This window comes from Chiloscyllium plagiosum, unplaced genomic scaffold, assembly GCF_037043375.1.
Source record: "Chiloscyllium plagiosum isolate Xiang-an unplaced genomic scaffold, Cpla_swu_hap1 HiC_scaffold_14, whole genome shotgun sequence".
Taxonomy (NCBI): domain Eukaryota; kingdom Metazoa; phylum Chordata; class Chondrichthyes; order Orectolobiformes; family Hemiscylliidae; genus Chiloscyllium; species Chiloscyllium plagiosum.
This window is the reverse complement of record NW_028270152.1, coordinates 80,443,260-80,464,488: the sequence shown is the minus strand read 5'-3', so window position 1 is coordinate 80,464,488 and position 21,229 is coordinate 80,443,260. Positions and strand designations below refer to the sequence as shown.

The following is a 21,229-nucleotide window of genomic DNA, read 5'->3' as shown; positions in this document are numbered from 1 at the left end:
GGACTCTGTATCTGAGTCATAATGTTAATGGACGTCTAATTCAGAAGCACAGGTTATGACTCCAATGGCATTGTTTTAAATCCTACGACATCCGATGACAGAACTTAAATTCGAATGAAAAATATAGAATCAGAGCAAATTTCACTCAAAACAATTATAAGCCATCAGAAATTATTTTATTTTTTCACTGATAGACGTTAGCAAAGAAACTTAACATTATTGCCCTGTCTGGACGAAGTGCGACTTCAGATCCACAACAAAATGGTTGGCACAACGTTGTCTTGACAAATGGCCTCGTGGTCAAGGACAATAAGTGTTGTCCTTGCCAGTGAGGCTGTCATCCTGTGAAAAAACATTAACGATTTTTAAAAAAAAACAAGTAACCGTAAATGCTGGAGATCTGCGATAAAGTTCTCCAGCGTCTGAGGAAGTGCTGTAGAATCTCAGCTGGTATGGCAGTCTCTGTCAGGAGAAAGACAGAAAGTGTTTCGAGTCCCGCCACCCTATTTCCCAACTGACGGCAACTGTGAAACAACATTATTTACGTTAATATCAGGGATGGTCGATTAGGAAGTTGGAGGTGCGGAGGATAGTTTTGAATTGAATGGATGGCGAAAGAGCCAGAAAGAGAGAGAAACAAGGGAGAAGCAAACGAAGGGACTGCTGATGATAAAGAGGAAGGAGAATAGAAAGGAAGGCTATTCCAAAATTTCCTCTTTTCCCATATTCTTCAATATCACGTCCACTTACGTGTGTGCCTGTTGAAAGTGAGTCATGTTCCCTCTATCTATTCTCTGAGAGTGATGATCAACTCCATCGGCAACACTGGTGCTATTGTTATAGTTGCTGAGATACAGAGAAACGTAATGTCCCATTGTCAACTGCTTCTTTGGAGATAGGACTGTGCAGTGATGCAACGGTTTTTTTTTGTCAGTCAGGAAGAGAAATCCAGGAGAGGGAAGCATTTTCAACACTGAATGGGTGCACTATGGGTGTTGGGATCGGACTTGTTCCTATCATTGGAAAGTCAATGGAAGTTCTGTGGCTACTTGGTATGTATTGTCAGCAGCTGGGTGCATCGAGGGAGACGCGAGGATCTGGTGAACCCACTCTGGACACAGCATTTACAGTGTGTCTGGGTCCATGGTAAACAAATAGCGCCGAGACTATACAGAGGGGAAGCTCAGTTAAAAAAAAAGGATCAGAACACGGCACGGTCCTCCCTGAGCTTTCCAGCAACATTTTGTAAGCTGGCCCATTCCGAGTATAAAGTGTGAAACGAGTTTGTTTCCAAATTGAAGTGTTCACTGAGCTGTATCCCGTAATTCAGTATAACCTGTAAACTCACACCAGTGACAGAACAGTGCCGAAACTCACCATGAAGTGAACTGCACTGATTCTGAAACTTTCCAAGGCAGCAGTGTGTGACATATCCATCATTTCCAAACAGCCATCCTCCGGAGTGTATCACTAGCTGACAGAAGCGATCTGTCCGCTGAGAGGAATGCATTGGTTCGATCTCCACAAAGAAAGGAACAGAAACAAACTAGGAAACAGAGTGATTGGTGCAAAAAAGGAACTGCAGGAAATTAGAATTAATAAGGTGTAAGTCTTTGAAAATCTCATTGAACTGAAGGTTGGTAAGGTATTGCATCCAATTTTAATTTTTAAAATTAAAATGGGAGATTTTAAAATTAAAATGGCAGGTTTTAATTTTCCCAACATTGACTAGGATTCACTTAGTCTCAGAGGTCTGGATGGGGCAGAAGTTTTAAGAAACATCAAGGAGAGATTTTTTAGAGCACTATGGCACTGGTCCGACGAGAGGATGGGCAACATTGGACCTGGTGTTGGGGAATGAACCAGGCAAGGCAGTAGCAGTTGTGGTGGGGGGATTTCTTTGGGAACAACGATCACAATTCTGTAAGGTTTAGAATACACGTAGACAAAAACGACAGTGGACCTCAGGGAAGAGTACTATACTAGGCCAAAGCGAATTATACCAAAATTAGGCAGGAGCTGGGACATGTAAATTGGCCACAGCTATTTGAAGGCAAGTCCACATTTGATATGTGGGAGGTTTTCAAGGATATGTTTAAAATAGTGCAGGATAGGCATGTCTAGCCAAGAGGAAAATGGAAGCGTACATAAGGTCCAGGCACCTAAGATCAGAACGGGCCTTGGAAGAATATCGGGAGAGTAGGACCAGTCTTAAGCAAGGAATTAAGCGAGCTAAAAGGGGTCATGAAAAACCTTTATCGAGCAGAATTAAGGAGTATCCCAAAGCCTTTTATTGTTATATAAGAAGAAAGTGGTTAACTTGAGAAATGATTGGTCCACTAAAGAATAAAGAAGGAAGGCTGTGTGTTGAACCTGAAAAAATGGGTGAGATTCTGAATGATTACTTTGTATCAGTGTTCACTATGGAGTGGGAGGTGATGAATGTTGAGATTAGAGATAGAAGTTTGATAACACATATGTCGTATGAGTAATGAAGCCACGAAGAACAAGATGGTGAAGTCTATCTCCATTTCCTTGTGACCTTGAAGCATCTGTGACACATTCTTGTTCCTTGGTTAGTGACTTGAGAAGCTGAATTACCTCTTCTTGTTCCTTTGCAAATAATTCCAGGTTTGAAATCGTCACTTTCTGATCCCATGTAAGTGATGTATGAGTGGGAGCAGAGGTCTTGTCTTTTTGTGTAACAGGCAGGAGGGACTGGATAGGCTATCCCTCTTCTTGTCCAGTAGTTTTGATGTGCTGAACAACTACCCCATATTATTGTGAAATCAGATTGATGAGAGGAATTAACTTTTCATTTTACATTTTTTTATACAGTGCTGTTACATGCATGTTACACAGATTTTAACAGCATCATAATGAATGTTGCCCAGGTCTTGTTGCATATGGACACAGACTTCTTCAGGAGCTGAGAGGTGACAAATATTTGTGAACATTGTCTGATATTCAGTGAATATCACCACTTCGGATCAGTGTGCACTCAATGGGCTGAATGGCCTGTTTCTGCACTGCAGTGAATCCCCGATGACAAACTGGGTTGCCTGGGCTGAGTGAACTACCCTGACGATCTCAAAAAGTGATGTCCCATGGCTGAGATGATTGACGTCCACCGAGATAAGCATCTTTCTTTGTGCTATGAATGACTCCACAATTAGAGACGCCATAATTGTATCTCATGAAGTGTATTTTGCTCAGCCTCCTTGATGTCATCCTCAGTCAAATAATGTCTTGCCTTCAGGGGCAGTCTCTCGGCCTAACCGTATGTGTTGCCTCGTTTTGTTCATGTCAATAGGTCATGGTGTAGAAGCACATAATGTATTCTTCAAACAGAGGGTAGTGAATGTCAGGAATTCTCTTACACAGAGAGTTAGGGGAGCTGGATCACTGAAAGTTACCAGTGGTGTCCGGAGGGATCATTTCTGTGACCTCTGCTCTTTGTGCTTTTTCATAAATGACTTGGATGAAGAAGTGAAATCGTGCATTATTATGTTTGCTGATGATACGAAGTTTGGTGGTGTGGTACATAGTGTGGAAGGATCTTGTCGGTTGCAACAAGACATTGACAGAATGCAGAACAGTGCTAATAAATGGCAGATGGAGGTCAACCTGGAAACGTGAGAAGCAATTCTGATGCAAGTTCGAATTTGAATGGAGAATACAGCATTAAGAGAGGATTCTTGGCAGTGTGGAGGGACAGTGGGATCTTGGGGTCCATGTCCATAGATCCCTCAGAGTTACTACTTAAATTGAGTTGTTACGAAGTCTGAAAATGTGTTGCTGGAAAAGCGCAGCAGGTCAGGCAGCATCCAGGGAACAGGAGAATCGACGTTTCGGGCATAAGCCCTTCTTCAGGAATGCTGTTACGAAGGCGTTTGGTGTGTTCGCGTTCATTAACAGGGGGATTGAGTTTAAGGGCTGTGAGGTTATTCTGCAGATTTGCAGAGCCCAGGTGAGACCGCACTTGGAATGTTGTGTTCAGTTCTGGTCGCCTCTTTATAGGAAGGATGTTTGTTGGTTAGTCTGATCTTAAAGCAGGATAAAAAGTCAGGGCAACATGCAGGGAAGAAGGACATATACTGTACTGTTCTATGTTGTATTCAAAGAAGTGGGAGATTAATTTTGAACTGTCAGAGAATTGAGGGTTATGGAGAACCCGGCACTAAAGAGGATTTGAGACCGAGAGCAGATCAACCATGATCTTAGTGAACGACAAGGCAGGCTTGGAAAGGGTTGAATGACATGCTCCTCTTTCTGATATTCTCACATGCTGTTTATGAAAGGTTAAGGAGTGTTATTTTCCTGCAAGTTCTTGTTAGTGAGTGTTGCAGTCAGGGAGATCAGAGGATTATGTTAGCCATTTCTGGGTGAAACATTGTGTCTCTATTCACAGTGAATCTGGGTTTACAACATGACCAACAAATGAAGCACAATTTGCAGAGAGGGGAAGCACTGTAAAGAGAAATGAGGGGCGTCTTTTATATTCAACCTGGGTTTTAAATTCCATTTACCAAATCATTAAAACAGTATGTTACAATCTTGAGGGACTGATTGGTCTTCTCGAAGTCTGTGCCCCTGATGATAACAGTAGCTGGTCTCCAACTGCTCCTGTCCAGCAAGTTTGAGGGGCTGCCTGGAAAATTGGACTGAGGAGTAGGAGTGGGTCATGAGAAACTTTGAACGTTCTTGAGCAAGCACTAAGATTGTGGTTCATCAGTCTGTGGTCTGAGCTCCACTTTTCTGTGCCATTATCTGTAACTCACTTCTCTGTCAAATACTTAAATAACTCAGCTTTGAAAACAATGCAACAAAGAGGCATATCAAACTTCTGGGGAAGATAATTCCCACTTGAAAGGCCGTTTTTAGAATTTTTCCTCATACCTCTTACAGAATCAGAGAGTTTTACAACATGGGAACAGATAGTTTACTCCAGCTTGCTCATGCCAACCATTTATCCCAATTTAACCGAGTCGCATTTGCCGTCATTTGAACCATATCCATCCGAACCATTCCTATTTACATACCTATTCAGATATATTTTAAACGTGCAATTGTACCCACTTTCGCCCACTTCCTCTGACAGCATTTTCTGTAACCATCCCACATTCTGCATGAAAAAATTATCCCCATGGTCCATTCTAAATCTTAGCCCTCTCAACTTCAACGTATGCCATCTACTTCTGGACTCCTCTACCCCGAGTAAAAGACCTTGGCCATTCAGATAATCCATGATCCTCTTGATTTTATAAACCACTTTCATGTCACCCCTCACCCTCTGACAGTCCAGAGACAACAGCCTGAACCTGTTCATCCTCTCCCTGAAGCGCAAACACTCCAGTACTGGAAAATCCTTGTAAATCTTTTCTGCACCCTATCAATATCCTCCCATCAGCAGAGCCAACCGAATTGTGCACAGTATTCTTAAAGTGGCCTCACTAGCGTCCTGTATAAGCGCAACATGCCACGTCAACTCCTATACTCAATGTTCTGACTGATTGAGGCAAGCATGCCACATGCGCTCTTCACCACCCTGTCTACCCGCAACTCCATTGTGAAGGAATTTTGAAAGTGCACCCGTAGTCTCTTTTTTCGGCAACATTCCCAGGGCACTACCTTGCTTTCACTTACTAAAGTGCCAAACCTTGCAAATATCTAAATTAAACTCCAGCTGCCTGTCCTTGACGCATTGATGGTCGAGGGTGCCGTTTTAATCTGAGATAATCTTCTTCACTGTCCACTGCACCACTTTTTGATGTTAGCTATAACTGTACTAACCATGCCTCCGATATTCACATCCAAATCATGATGAAAAGCAATGAATTCAGCATTAATTCTTTCAGCACACCGCTGGTGACAGCCCTGCGGTCTGGAAAACAATCCGTTACCTTCAACACAATTTTGGAGCCAATTGATTAGCTTTCCCTACATTCCAGGTGACATGACCTTAGTAATCTGTCTACGATGCTGAACTTTAAAAAATGCCTTGCTGAAGAGTATGCAACCATGGTATACCACACTGCCTTCGCCAAACGTCTTTGTCACATCTTCACTCACTCCGCTGCAACCCCAACCTCACTATCAAACCAGCAGACAAGGGAGGCGCGGTAGTAGTTTGGCGCACCGACCTCTACAACGCTGAGGCCAAACGCCAGCTCGCAGATACCTCCTCCTACTGCCCCCTTGACCATGACCCCACCCCCCACCACCAAACCATCATCTCCCAGACCATCCATAACCTCAGCACCTCGGGGGATCTCCCATCCACCGCCTCCAACCTCATCGTCCCACAACCCCGCACCTCCCGCTTCTACCTCCTGCCCAAAATCCACAAACCTGACTGCCCCGGCCGTCCCATTGTCTCCGCCTGCTCCTGCCCCACCGAACTCATCTCCGCATACCTTGACACCGTCCTGTCCCCCTTAGTCCAAGAACTCCCCACCTACGTTCGGGACACCACCCATGCCCTCCACCTGCTCCATGATTTTCGCTTCCCCGGTCCCCAACGCCTTATTTTCACCATGGACATCCAATCCCTGTACACCTCCATCCCCCATCACGAAGGACTCAAAGCCCTCCGCTTCTTTCTTTCCCGCCGTACCGACCAGCACCCTTCCACTGACACCCTCCTTCGACTGACTGAACTGGTCCTCACCCTGAACAACTTCTCTTTCCAATCCTCCCACTTCCTCCAAACGAAAGGAGTAGCCATGGGCACCCGCATGGGCCCCAGCTATGCCTGCCTCTTCGTAGGATATGTGGAATAATCCATCTTCCGCAACTACACTGGCCCCACCCTCCACCTTTTCCTCCGCTACATCGATGACTGTATCGGCGCCGCCTTGTGCTCCCACGAGGAGGTTGAACAGTTCATCCACTTCACCAACACCTTCCACCCCGACCTCAAATTCACCTGGACAGTCTCAGATTCCTCCCTCCCCTTCCTCGACCTTTCTATTTCTACCTCAGGTGACCGAATCAACACGGACATCTACTACAAACCGACTGACTCCCACAGCTACCTGGACTACACCTCCTCCCATCCTGCCCCCTGTAAAAACGCCATCCCATTCTCCCAATTCCTTCGACTCCGCCGCATCTGCTCCCAGGAGGACCAGTTCCAAAAACGCACAACCCAGATGGCCTCCTTCTTCAAGAACCGCAATTTCCCCCCCGACGTGGTCGATGATGCCCTCCACCGCATCTCTTCCACTTCCCGCTCTTCCGCCCTTGAACCCCGCCCCTCCAACCGCCACCAGGACAGAACCCCACTGGTCGTCACCTACCACCCCACCAATCTCCATGTACAGCGCATCATCCGCCGTCATTTCCGCTACCTCCAAACGGACCCCACCACCAAGGATATATTTCCCTCCCCTCCCCTATCAGCATTCCGTAAAGACCACTCTCTCCGTGACTCCTTCGTCAGATCCACACCCCCCACCAACCCAACCTCCACTCCCGGCACCTTCCCCTGCAACCGCAGGAGGTGCAAGACTTGCGCCCACACCTCCCCCCTCACCTCCCTCCAAGGCCCCAAAGGAAACTTCCATATCCGCCACAGATTCACCTGCACCTCCACACATATCATCTATTGCATCCTCTGCACCCGATGTGGCCTCCTCTATATTGGGGAGACAGGCCGGCTACTTGCGGAGCGTTTCAGAGAACATCTCTGGGACACCCGGACCAACCAACCCAACCACCCTGTAGCTCAACATTTCAATTCCCCCTCCCACTCCACCAAGGATATGCAGGTCTTTGGACTCCTCCATCGTCAGACCACAACAAAACGACGGTTGGAGGAAGAACGCCTCATCTTCCGACTAGGAACCCTCCAACCACAAGGGATGAACTCGGATTTCACCAGTTTCCTCATTTCCCCTCCCCCCACCCTGTCTCAGTCAAATCCATCAAATTCAGCACCGCCTCCCTAACCTGCAATCTTCTTCCCGACCTCTCCGCCCCCACCCCAGTCTGACCTATCACCCTCACCTTGACCTCTTTCCACCTATCACATTTCCGACGCCCCTCCCTCAAGTCCCTCCTCCCTACCTTTTATCTTACCTTGCTGGACAAACTTTCCTCATTCCTGAAGAAGGGCTTATGCCCGAAACGTCGATTCTCCTGTTCCCTGGATGCTGCCTGACCTGCTGCGCTTTTCCAGCAACACATTTCCACATCTTCAAAATATTCAATCATGTTAATGAGACATGATTTCCATCGCACAAAGCCATCTTAATTATCCTTAAATAAATCCTTGTCTTTCCAAATGCACATAAATCCTATCCCTCAGAATCCGCTCCATCAACTGTCGTCAGGCTCACTGATTGTGTCATTTCCTGTGTTTTTCGATCACTGTTGCCTTTTCTCATCCTACTCCACCACTCACCATAAAATAAATTAAATATAACTAGTTTGGTGATATTGCTTTCAGAGTGTCTCAGGGTCAGTGCTAGGAAGGAATCCACCACGGGAAATTACATCCCCACAGGAAATAACATCACCAACCCAAAGAACCCCAAACACATAAATAGAAAGCAGGAATCATGACACTGCTTCGCCCGAGGCCCACTGTAGATGTTACCTAAAAGGGTGATGAAACGTCTGGAAATGAACCTTACAGCTCAACAAGCAAATGTATTTCAGATTTTGTTCCTCGAATTCCCGTTTACTATTTGGGTGCCTATAGTACAATCCCAGTAATGTCACCAACCCCTTCTTATTTCTTAGCTCCACCCACAAAATCTCACTGGATGAAGCTTCAATTACTTTATCTCTGATCATTGCTGTGGTCCTCACCTTCATCAAAAATGCAACTCCCCCTCCCCTCCTTCGACCACCGCTGTCCTTCCTAAAGAATGGTATATTAGAACATTTAGCTGCCAGACCTGTCCTTAACCGTGTTTATGAATTGGCAAAATATATACCAATCCTATCGATGCCCTGAGTTCATCGATCTTTCCTGTCAGCTGTCATGCATTGAAATAGATGCAATTTAAGCCGACAGATATTCTTTGATCACTGTCATGTTCCACCTTGACCAGACCTATCATTTCATAGAGTCATTAGTCATAGAGATGTACAGAATAAAAACAGACCCTTCCGTCAAACGTGTCCATGCTGACCAGACATCCCAAACCTTTACTCTTTCTGATTAAGATATATCCTTCTAGGCTTGCACGTGCTTCCCTGCTGCTGCTGAGGATCACATGCCCCACTAACACCAAGCCCCCAAGCCAATCTACCTTAAACACTTCCTAGCAACATTAGTAAACCTTCCCGCCAGGATATCGGACCCCATCCAGTTCATGTGGCACCCGTCCCACTTGTACAGGTCAGCTCTGCTCCAGAAAAGATCCCAATGCTCTAAAAATCTGAATCTCTTTCCCCGACACAATTCTTTAGACATGCATACATCTGCAATATCCACCTGTTTGACCCTCACTAGTACGTGACACTGGAAGTAATCCAGCAATCGCCACCATCGTGGAGCTGGTTTTTAACTCTTTTTCCTAGCTGTCTATAATTACTCCGCAGGACCTCGTTCCTATTTCTAACTATGTCATTGTTAACAACGTGCACAATGACTTCTGGCTGCTCCTCGTCCCAATGAAGAATGTTCTGCAGCATGTCTGAGACGTCCTGAATCATGGCACCTGAGAGGTAACATACCATCCTGGATTCCCGTTTTCAGTCACAGGATCTCCTGTCGGTCCCTGAACTATCAAGTCTCAATGATTAATTCTGATGTTATTCTGCTGACACGAGCTACAAGCAATAGGACCCCTTCCTGGAAGAGTTGGATTTGGCTTAATTCCTTTGCTTCAGGCAGTGGGGGCATTCTGATGAATGGTAATCAGGGATCTTCCATGAGTGGTAAAGACGACTGGGATTTTTATTTTTCATCTCACACACATTGCTGTGATGAGGAACAGTAAAGAGAAAAGGAGTAATTGCCTAATCGTTTTCTGATAGGTTACATTTTTCCATCTCTACGTTGAAACAGTAACGTAATCAGACCACAAACTGGACCATATGAGGTCTTCTTGAACTATGTTTCAACTAAATCATTCATCACATTCACTGCTCCATTTAGTTGCATTATTGCTACTGTCGTACACAGAATAATTTACTTAACAAAAAATGGCCCGACTTGATTTGAAATTGTGTTAATATGTGCCTGCCTAATTTAAAAATAAAATTTTTAATGTTTTCACAATATCTGTATTAAAATGAATGTGTCTAACTCTTAAACAAATACAGAAATTGCTGGAAAACCTCCGCAGGTTCGGCAGCATGTATGAAGAGAAATCAAATTTACCTTTCTGGGTCCAGTGATCTTTCCTTACAACCTGTCTTATTTTTAATTACTTCCCCAGGTTTACTTTCCCACGCAAACGGAAATGTCCATCAGGTCTTCACCGACTACACTCTCCTCATGATCTCAGGCCTAAACTGTTAATTCTTCATAACATACTGAGTTCATCCCAAAAACGAGCAAACCGAAACATCTTTTGAAAATTGCGAAAGCAATTTTCCTCTTTTTTTCAGTTTCAGGAGTGATAACTACAAACAGTTCATCAGTGTGCATGGCTTCCTCTTGTGCTGTGTAATTTACTCAAACGCCTGAATATTTCATTTTATTCCTGCGCAACTCTAATGAGGGGCAAAATGGTATTCTGCCGCCTGATTGCCGTGATGCTGAGTGGAAGAAAGCGACCTTCCTCTCCCTCTGTAACAGCCTCGAGGTGTGAACTGAGAGAAGAACACATTAGGTAGGAGCAGCAGTCGGCCATTTAGCCCCTTGATCCTGCTCCTAAACTTGGAAGGATCATGGCTGGTCTGATTGTAGCTGATCAACCCTTTCCTGTCTGTTCCCAATAAACATTCAATCTTCCATAATCAAAGATCAGTTAAGGATAACCTTGAATATCCTCAATGGCCCAATCTTTACTTTCCCAGGGGATGCAAAACGCAGCAGGCCAGGCAGCATCGGAGGAGCAGGAGAATCGATGTTTCGGGCATAAGCCCTTCTTCAGGAATGAGGCTGGTGTGCCAAGCGGGCTGAGGTAAAAGGTAGGGGGTGGAATTTTGGGGAGGGGCACTGGGAATACGATAGGTGGAAGGAGGTGCGGGTGAAGGTGATAGGCCGGAGAAGGGGGTGGGTGCGGAGAGTTCGGGAAGAAGATTGTAGGTCAAGAGGGTGGTGCTGAATCCGGGGGTTGGGACTGAGATAAGGTGGGGTGAAGGGAAATGAGGAAGCTGGAGATATCTGAAGAGCTTCAGGGCAGAGTAGATGACCTGGGTGGTGCAGTGAGAGAGGAACTCACTGAGATTCTTGTAGAGGGAAGAGGAGAGCTGCTTCAAGGTAGGCATCCTTGCAAGAGGCTTCGCAGTAGGTTAAGATCAACTATGAGAAAGTGAGGACTGCAGATGCTGGAGACCAGAGTTGAAAAGTGTGGTGCTGGAAAAGTGCAGCAGGCCAGGCAGTATCCGAGGAGCAGGAGAATCGACGTTTCGGGCAGAAGCCCTTCTTCAGGAATGAAGCTGGTGTGCCAAATTGGCTGAGATAAAAGGTGGGGAGGGGCGCTGGGAATACGATAGGTGGAAGGAGATGAGGGTGAGGATGATAGGACGGAGAGGGAGTGGGGTCGGAGATGTCGGGAAGAAGATTGCAGGTCAAGGGGGCGGTGCTGAATCCGGGGTTGGGACTGAGATAATGTGGGGGAGGGGAAATGAGGAAGTTGGAGAAATCTGAAGAGCTCCAGGGCACACCAGCCTCATTCCTGAAGAAGTGCTTATGCCAGAAACGTCGATTCTCCTGCTCATCGGATGCTGCCTGGCCTGCTGCGCTTTTCCAGCACCACACTTTTCAACTCTGGTCTCCAGCATCTGCAGTCCTCACTTTCTCCCTGTTCCAAGGGAATGAAAGCACCGTAGATCGCACAATCCAAAAGAGAAAGGAACAACCTTATGTCAAACTTCAATGGGAGGACCTTTAATTTTAAAGTGTGTTAACCTCACAACAAGTCTCCTCCTTTTTTGAGAAATAAGGGAACAGCAAATAGGAACAGACCATTCAACCCCTCAACCTATCCCATAGTTCCATTGACTCTATTTAGTGAAGTATTTATCAAACGCAGCGGCTGCTACGGCCTTGGGAAAACCTTAATTCCTTAAGGCCAGAAAGCATAGGAAATTTGAATTAGGCCATCTGGCCCATTAAATCTACTTTGCTGTTCGATCATGCCTGACATGTTTATCAACACATTTTGCCCGCCTTCTCACTGTAACTCTTGACCACCGTTTTAATAAAAACTTACATATCTCTATCTTAAAAATACGACTGTTGCTGTGTCTCTTTGTATTTGTGTTCATGTTTACGTGTGCATCTGCTTAATAGCAGGAGACAGAATGATCATGGAGAGCTGTTTTTCGTACTGGAAGCCTGTGAGCAGCGATGATACATAAGCATTAAGTATTGGATCCACGTTTGTTTATCATTTATATAAATGGTTTACTTGAGAATAATAGAAGGCATAAATTGGAAAGTTGCGGATGACATCAAGATTGGTTATATATTGGATAGTGTTTCTGTAATGGTTAACAATCTAAGAGATCACGATCAATTGAATCAATCAATCATAGAGACGTACATTAGTGAAACAGACACTTTGACTCGTCCAAGTCGACCACATATTCTAAATTAACTTATTTTCCTTTGCCAGCATTTGACCCAAATCCCTCCATTCATATATCCATCCGGATGCCTTTTAAATGCTGTAATTGCAACAGCCTGCACTAGTTCCTCTGGCAGCTTATTCTGTAGAAGCACCACTTCTGCATGAAAAAAATTGCTTAGCTGTTGCTCGTTAAATCATTCTTTGCCCACCTTAAGCTATGCCATCAGGTTTTGGACTACCCTGGGGAAAATACCTCAACTATTCACCCCATACGCGATTTTATAAACGTCTAGAAGGTTTGACTGCAATCAACACAAATGGCTGTGCTTTCAGTCACCCTGGGCCTAAACTCTCAAGTTCAAGAAGGAAACCGCTTCCTTTTCCATCAGATAACAATTCTAAAATGATATAAATCGACATGTTCAGACACAGTGTGAAACATCTCTATTGGATTTGAATCTAGGCCTTTAGGCCCAGAGGTAAGGGCACTACCATGATATAGCAATAGCCCTAAAGCTGCCACATTATTCTCCTGTGTGTTTGAACATCAGCCTGTTCTGACATGCTGTGACACACCTCTGTGACACACCTCTGTCACATCAGTACTTGAGTCCAGACTATCTGCTTCAGGGATAGGGATAGGACAACAATTTCATGAATTGGAATCGAATCCAGAGTTCTGGCTCAGAGGCATAGGTGCTATTCACAACATAAGACTGAAAGCATGCCCAGATATTGGGTCATATTTTAAGTGTCAGCTTTCAGGTCTGCATGGACGTATTAAATTCTGTTTAAATATTTTTAACTACACAGGGGACATCGCTCATTGTTAAACAAACACAAGCTTTCTGCCTCAACTGTAGGTTTTTGAGTTAATGTGCTTTGGCATCGAGACAAATTATGAGCGCCATTCTTTGCTTGGCTATGATTTGCAGCTTAAATGGCTATCATCTTTAATCTTCTAGGAGAAAGTGAGGACTGCAGATGCTGGAGATCAGAGCTGAAAATGTGTTGCTGGAAAAGCGCAGCAGGTCAGGCAGCATCCAAGGAGCAGGAGAATCGACGTTTTGGGCATAAGTCTTGAAGAAGGGCTCATGCCTGAAACGTCGATTCTCCTGCTCCTTGGATGCTGCCTGACCTGCTGCGCTTTTCTAGCAACACATTTTCAGCTCTGTTGTCTTTAATCTGCAATATTTGCGAAAGCAATCTTGCAGATATATTCTTGACCCTGAAGAATCTCTAATGCATATTACTACTGAATACCAGAGAAGACGAAAGAGCACAATTTCTGGCTAAAAATCACTGGGCACTATTTCCAACCTCTAATATGTAGAATCCCTCCTTCTAATATCATTGTTTGATACAAGGCAACTGTTTAATTTACAGTCTCTCCTTACCCACTACTCCCTCTGCCTGCGCAAGGGAAACCAAGCTCTCCATCTTTGAGAAAATCAATGCTGGTTTTTCCTGGGCTTCAGGAGGAGGAGGGTCGTTGAAAACTGAACGGGGAGAGTGAGAGGGCAGTAACATCACTCACTGGGAAGAGGTATAGCAGATGCAGTTTAACTTATATAAATGGAATTTATTCCATTTTAGTGAAACAAACAATGAATGCTGGGGCTTTGGTAGTGTTGTAGAAAAGGGGGACTCAGGGGCGCAGGTATAATTCTTTGAAGGTTGCCGAAGTGGATGTCGAAGGTTACGTTTCTGCTCAAACCACTCAGTTTAGATGTTGGTAAGGAGAAAGTGAGGTCTGCAGACACTGGAGATCAAAGCTGAAACTTTATTGCTGGAACAGATGCTGCCTGACCTGCTGTGCTGTTCCAGCAATAAAGTTTCAGCTTAGATGTTGGTAAGTCATGCTGTGATTGTGCAGGACATTGATGAAGCCTCTTCTGTCTTATTGTGTGCGAGTCTTGTTGCCTTGTTATAGGAAGGATATTAGTAAGCTGGAGTGGGTTCAGAAGAGATTTCCCAGGATGTTATCAGTACCGCCTTCCATCTCTGGAGCTTACAAACACATGGCATGAACATTGAATTCACTTGTTTCCAAACCTCCACTCAAACAGCCACATCCCAGATCCAACCCTCCAACTCAGATCCGCCCTCTGGAGGGGAAATTCCTAACCATCTTCCTTGCCATCTATCCGTTCCACACGCCTCGCCGATCGATCACTATCACCTGATACCTCTGCTCACCTGTCACGTACCTTTCCCCAGTCTCACCCCCCACCCATCCCCCCATTTATCTCTCATCTCCCTTTTCCCTCCTCAGTCCTGAAGAAGTGTCCTGCCTGAAACTTTGACACTCTTGCCTCTCGGGTGCTGCGGGACCTGCTGTGCTTTTCCACTGCCACGCTTTATTTACACTGAATTTCCCAGGATCTCCAGTCCCCATTGTCTATTATGGTACAATTCTCTGTTGATATACACATGCCACTTGTCTGTTATGACCCCACGTTATCTTAGACACATTTTCTCCTCAGATCATGGACTTTAAACGTTCTTTCAAATTTTTTTACTAATATTGTAATGCTTGATCAGAAGGTACAGGATGTGTGTCTCCTTTTATAAACAGAGAAGCAGGTTGATGTTACGATAAACTTCTGATCTTACTCACATATCCAAGGCAGATCGTAAGGTTGCACACAATTGATCTACCAGCCCCAACATTCATTCCCTCAGTTACACTCACATATCTCATCCAGAATGTGTAAATTTTAATCATTGTTTTGAATTTTAATAAAACAGTGTTGAATTGAAAGGGGTTAAGAGGAGCTATTTGTTCAGCAAATGTGATTAATGTGAGTCTCCGTGAATCCTAAACATGTCCTTGGAGGGTTTGCAACTTCTATTAATTACAAAATCGATTCAATGTGCTAACCCTTAGTATGATCCGGAGCATCACCTGCAACACTAACGTTGATAAGCAGCTCTAGAGAGAGGGCGAGCATAGATATGAATCTGAGAGCATTAGACTGACATGTTCCAAAAATGGATTGGAATCTGAGAACACTAAACTGAAATGTTCCACATGGATCAGAATTTGAGAACATTAGATTGGAATGTTGCAGCAATTGATCAGAATTTCATACCATTAGACTGTAATGTTCCAGCAATGGACAGGAGTTTATTCGACAGTTTTTACTGGATTTCTCAGTCTTGGATATCACTAACATGGCAGATTCTTAGTATGCTGATGGTTATTCAAGGTAGTTACTGTCCCATTCTCGCTATAATTGGTACTCCTAATAAGTCATTCTATCTGTCTATTATAGCGGGTTCAATCTAAATTGCTCCACATATTATTTAAAACGTGGAAAGGTGGGATTCAACGTTTTCAGTTCCAATCAAAAATTCCATTCCTTACATTTATAACGAGCAAATTACTACTTAAAAACTACTCTCTTTGATATGGAAGGAGGAACCAGACTTTTATAAAACTCCATAATCTTTTTTAGTCCTGAACAGATTTAAATGTCCATATTCTTCTCATTCACTAATCCTATCCATTACCACCATAATAATATCACAGTATCCTCCTCACCTCCCCTTGCCACTTCTGAAGAAACCATCATTTGTGCTTTTATTAAATCTTGATTCACATGTTTCATGTCCCTTCCATAACAAAATACATGCACCTAAGATGCTTAACGTGTTCACTCCACAGAATCTGTCAGATCGGCAGACAGTGCATGGTGGTGAAGTCATTAACTCATAATCTAGAGACACAGAACAATAATTTGTTGACATCTCATGAACAAAATTGGTGATATTGAAATGAGACCATCATAATTTGTGATACAAAAGCTTAATTGCTTCCTTCATATCCTTTAGAGAAGGCAATGGGTCATCCCTCCCTTGTCAGGTCTTTGTGTGAATGCAAACTGCATAAATGTGTTTTAATATTCACTGTCCTGTGGAACAGCTGAACGAGTCACTCAGTTCAAGTTGGTATAACATGCTGACCTGACTAGGGCTGCATACATCTGTGAGAGAAGAACAAAAGGAAAGATCGTTCTCTTCCTCTGTCTGTCTCCATATTCTTACAGCTAATTTCTGGTCAGGCAAATGACCATTCCCTGTTTCGAATGTCTTCTTTCTGACTGGGTCTGTTCCGAGAGTGATGTTAATCTCAATAGACATCTCTAGTGCTGGCTTTATCGATGTTATCATGCAGATTTAAAGAGCTTTTAATTTCCACATCAGTCCCAGTGCATAGAGAATGAATGGCTTTTTATGCCACGAGAAAGAAATGGAGCTTGCAAAGTGAGCAAAAAGCATTATTGATATCAACTTTGAGAGTGTTGTTGAGGTAGTATTTGAGGTGTTGTGGGCAGATTTTCTCTCCTTATTAAGGAATGGATGTCCTTGCCATAGAGAGAGGTCAAAGGAGTTTCACCAGATTCATCTCTTGGATGATGGTACCATGAGTGAGTGAGTGAAGATTAATCTGTACCGCTGTGAGAGACAAAGAAGTGATTGCATTGAACCTTAAGGGGGATGGACAATTACTCATTATATTCTAAACAAACACTGATATGGTGATAAATTCCATGACGTTTTTTTCACTCAGGTCACATAATTCTGAATAGTTTAAGTGACTCCGAGAATGTTCCCCTCACTCCACCCGCACGCCGCATGTCGATTAAAACAAAAGGGGACCATTCTTGGAAAACACCATCCCCACAATAAAACAATCTTGCTGGTGTGTGACCCTGCACTGAATGTCACGTTATCCACAATCTCGCCAACAGCCACAATACCGTCATTCGATAACAGTTGACTGTTGCCATCAGCTTCTGACCTCCATGGAGAACATGAGTCTGTCTTCTCAGAGATGGAAGATGCCTCATAGAGACTTGGTACAAATCCTTTTGGCTTACCGCCTCTTTGCCAGCAAAGCAAATTAAAGTAACACACGTTCAACAGGTAATGGATCCAGGAGGAACATCAAGGAGCCGTCTATCAGTGCAGTCTCTGCTCCACTGATTTGTTATGTTGGAGCATCCATTATAGCCTCCTTTTCCTCTATTAGTATCTCGAGGGGCTGAATGACCTCCTCCGCATCCCATGTCACAGGTTCAGGGGTCTGATTGGGTCCTGCCTGTGCTTGTTTAACACATAGATGCACTGACCAGGCCCATCCTCTTCATGTGGAACAGGCAGGAGGATTGAATGAGCTGCCCTTCTTATTCCTCCATAGTTTTGATGGACTGAATTGTTTCCACATTTCCAAGTGCAACCAGCTTGAAATTCTGAATTAACTCCTCTTTTAACCGTGAAATGCGCTGTGTCTGGAAGAGCTGTTACATAAATGTTTCTGATTACTTAATAGGCACAAACGTAAATGCTGTCCAGGTCTTGTTGCACATGGATACAGACTACTTCAGGACCTGAAGGGGGACAAAATGTTCTGAACATTGTGTGATCTTCAGTGACCATCCCCACTTCCGATCTTACGTTGGGTGGAGGGTGGTGGGAGGAGTGTAGGCATTGATGAATAGCTGAAGATATTTGTGCCGAGAAAGATAACCTGAACATCTCCAGCAGAGATGTTCCGGGACTGAGATGATTGTCGGCCATACCCCACAAACATCTTCCTTTATGCACTGAAAAAACCCAACTAGTTTCCCATTAAACTTAAATAAGATGGCACTTCCGATCACATCTTCAGTCAAATATCGGATTAGTATTAAGACCATTCACTCTTACCTGAGCCCCTGTGTTCACCTCTTTTGTTCATATCAATAGATGACGGTGCATGTGCAGGGAGTGTTTTGTTCTTACAGTGGATAATGAACGCCAGGAATTCTCTAGTCTGGAGAGTCAGGGGACCCAGATCACTGAAAGTAATAAGGAGGTGGTAGATGGAATTGTCACCTGTCAGAGATTTGAGGATGTGAAGCATTGGCATTAAAGAGGAATTGATGCCAACAATAGATCAGCCATGATATTATACAATGGCAAGGTAGGCTTGACCGTCCGAATTGCCTACCCCTGGTTCTTATGTCTTCATATCCTGTAATTGGAAATTTAATGACTGTAATTTTTCTGGGCGTTCTGTTACTGAATGTTGCAAGGTATTCTGTGAACCATCTCTGGGTGAGGTATGGAGGCTGCATTCATAGTGAATCTGGGTCTAAACGAAGACCAACAACTGAAGCACAAGGTGCAGAAAGTAGACACTCTGTAAAATTACCAGAAATGTCTTTCGAACCCACCCTGGATTTTGCGATATCATTTTCCAAACCACACCAAACCGTGTGTGACAGTTTTAATGGACTGAATGAGATCCTGTGTTACTAGTACATGAATCATATAAAGTTAGTGTTCAGGTACAGCAAGTGATTAGGACAATAAACGGAATGATGTTGTTTCTGGCAAAGGGTATCAGGTTTAATGTGGGATGCTTCACAACATCTGTACAGTTTATTGTTCAGACAACATCTGATTCAACGTGTGCTATTTTTATTCCCTAAACTAAAAAAAAAACTTTTCGAAGATTTTAAAAGATGTCTCCCTTAACTCATGCCTAGAATGATGGCCTTTTGTTGTGGGGGAGGTCCAGGTCTTTGGAGCAAGTAGTCTCCATCTGCTTTTATGCAGGAGGTTTGAGGGGCTGAATAGAATATAGGAAGACAGAACTGAGGCGCAGGTGTGCCACTTTGCCACTGCTCTACCAGGCACTAATATTGCAGCTGATCTGATAGTGGTCTCAACAGCACCGTTCTGTATGTGCATGATTTTCCAACAATCACTTGTCCGCCAAATGTTTAACAAGCACAACTTTGAATAAATGCAAACAATCAGGCACAACAAACATCTGGAAAGGGAATTCCCACTTGAGAAGCCTTTTCATAATCTCCTGTTCGTGTTCTGACCAATGTTGTAGGGTCATTGATGCCGTTTCCAGACCCACTCCTCCACTGGTTACAAAAAATAAGTTAGATGTAACCAGTTTAGTAATGTGGCCAATGATAGACACCTTAGACTGGGACATTTTCCAGAAAGAAAATATGACACACATAAAGTTGAACTCATGATAAAACGATAGAGTGCCCCAAATGTTATTCTGCCTTGGAAACTATTCTGCTTACATTATTCTGCTGGTGATGTGATTTCTCGCTGGATCAGTTGGACATATCTCTGTATCCTTTGCTTCAGGCAATGGAGAGAATTCAGTGAATTCTCATCAGGAATCTTTCACGAGTGGTAAAGATGACTCAGGGATTTTCTGCTCTCAGACTTTATTGTCAGAAGAAACAAAGTAAGAGAGAAAGAGCAATAGGTTGCTTCTTCCCAGGCAGGTAGGGTTTCTCTCTCTCTCTTTGTTGATCCATACAATAATGAACTGACTCTAAACTGACACATGTGGGATCACCTTGAACATTCTTTGGAAAAGAAGACAATGGACTATAGGTAGGTGCATCATTACTGCTGTACAAAGTGCCCACAGTGCCTTTCATTAGCAAAAAAATGTCCCTGCTCTGCAATTTGATGACATTTTTATATGTGTCTGCTTATTTTTTAAAAATTGTTTAATGCCTCCATATTATGTGCGTTAATGTCAATACACGTCGTTCAAAAATGGATTTCCTAGATTTAGTCTCCTTAACAAGAAAAAAAGTATATATCCAGCTGAAACACTTTTCTGAAAATCATGTATGGTTCATTAAGATTTCTCGTTTAAGACTGAAACAGGTAATCCCCCACAACAAAAGGCCATCATTCTAGGCATGAGTTAAGGGAGACATCTTTGAAAATCTTCGAAAAGTATTTTTTTTTAATTTAGGGAATAAAAATAGCACACGTTGAATCAGATGTTGTCTGAACAATAAACTGTATAGATGTTGTGAAGCATCCCACATTAAACCTGATACCCTTTGCCAGAAACAACATCATTCCGTTTATTGTCCTAATCACTTGCTGCACCTGCACACTAACTTTATATGATTCATGTACTAGGAACACGGAAACCGTCTGTATCACAGAGTTCTGCAATCTCCTTCCCTTTAAATTGTTTCTTGTAGTTTTATCCTTCCTACCAAAATAGACAAAATCACGTTATACTATTTCTGCTGAAGATTTGCAGAGTAACTTTTCCTACTTATATCATATTGCAGACTCACGAACTCCATTTGACAATATATTGAAAAACCATTTTGGTGTATCAGCTAATTGAGCTTCAAGCCTTTCAGTCCCCTTCCTCCATATCGTTGATAGTTTGTTGATCATTCGTGATCCACACTGATCTGAGGCGCAATACAATTTAAAACTTTGCAACCTGACAATAAGCATTTATCTCTACACTCTAAATCCTGTTAGTGACAGGTTTCCTGTTCCTGTGGGGTGGATTGAGGGAACAATACATGAAGTAGGGGCAGGAATATATCTCTGTAACAGTCTCGAGGGTGGATTGAAGGAATAACACATGGGGTTGGGGCAGTAGTTGGCCATTCGGCGGCACCATTCATAATCCTCATGGCTGATCCGATTGTGTCTGACCATCCGTCTCCAGTCTGTTC

The 21,229-nt window shown here is 43.7% G+C and overlaps 1 protein-coding gene across 1 annotated transcript in view; it reads left to right on the top strand.

Annotated features, from left to right (window-relative positions):
- The window catches only part of LOC148147997 (putative G protein-coupled receptor 139), a 43,315-nt gene that overhangs the window by 550 nt on the left and 21,536 nt on the right, over positions 1-21,229 (top strand). The gene's annotated exons all lie outside the window — the stretch shown is intronic.